Genomic DNA, 1,080 nt, shown 5'->3' on the forward strand with positions numbered 1-1,080 from the left:
GAGGCGTTCCGGGTTTTCACCGCTTCTCTCCAGAAGTTCTTGATTTTCCACTATTGTACACAGTTTGCATGCAAAGTACGTATTCTCCTGCCACCACCAATCAAGTCCAGGTTATGATCTTCAAACGGGTACTGTGCAACCCTGCACGTTGCAAAATCCTACCCTAACCCTTGCTATGCAAATCTTCTGCAGCTGGCAGTTAGGCGTTGATCATAATCATAATCAGCTGCATGAAATTATTATAAAATGTATTATTGTGATAATGGTAAATATATAATTATACATTGATATGTCAATATTATATATTTGTGTCTATATAAATAAATTAATCATAGTTTTTCATTGGTCTTTTGGTCTCTCTTTTTATATATATATATATATACTGCATTACTTTCAGTTTTTTTCTTTTTATATTTTTGCAAATGATTGCTTAGCTAGGTTCAATTATGTTGAATTAAGTATTTGACCCACAGAGAACATTTTTCATGAAACACCACCGATGAAAAACGTTCTTTTTTGTTATTGTCTGGCAGAAATGCGCACTTCATTTTTTCGTCCACTAGATGGCGCCACTTGAATAAGGAGTGGTTTTTGGTTAAGTGACTCACTTATGTTGACGGATCAGAGTGGAAATTTGTTACCAACATTTTTGTTTTCTTTTGTTTTTCCTACAGCAGGTCTCGCCAATCGAAGCTGTTAGTTACTTAATTAATTAATTCCGCTCAACGGAGTTAGGGACCCTAATAGTTAGGGTTTCCGTGATCTAATAATGGAAGTATGTAACCCTGCTGTTATGCTGGGTGTCAATTTGACCCGTTATATATATATATATATATATATATAAATATATATATATTTTTTTTTAAATAGTTGGAAGTATTGTTTACGGTGAGTGAAAAGTGGTTATGCGCACTTCATTTTGTCGTCCACTAGATGGAGTCAGTGACTGCCATCACATGTTCCAAATCAGGGAATAGGAAAGCTTCAGCACCTTCCTAACTCAAGACACTAGGATAGAGGGCTACAGCCAAGTCAGATCAGTCAAAATGAGAATAACTCGTGAAGCAGACGTGCTACCAA

The sequence above is a fragment of the Poecilia latipinna genome, unplaced genomic scaffold, assembly GCF_001443285.1.
Source record: "Poecilia latipinna isolate Pla-1442-1.1 unplaced genomic scaffold, P_latipinna-1.0 Scaffold1393, whole genome shotgun sequence".
NCBI classification, from domain to species: Eukaryota; Metazoa; Chordata; class Actinopteri; order Cyprinodontiformes; family Poeciliidae; genus Poecilia; species Poecilia latipinna.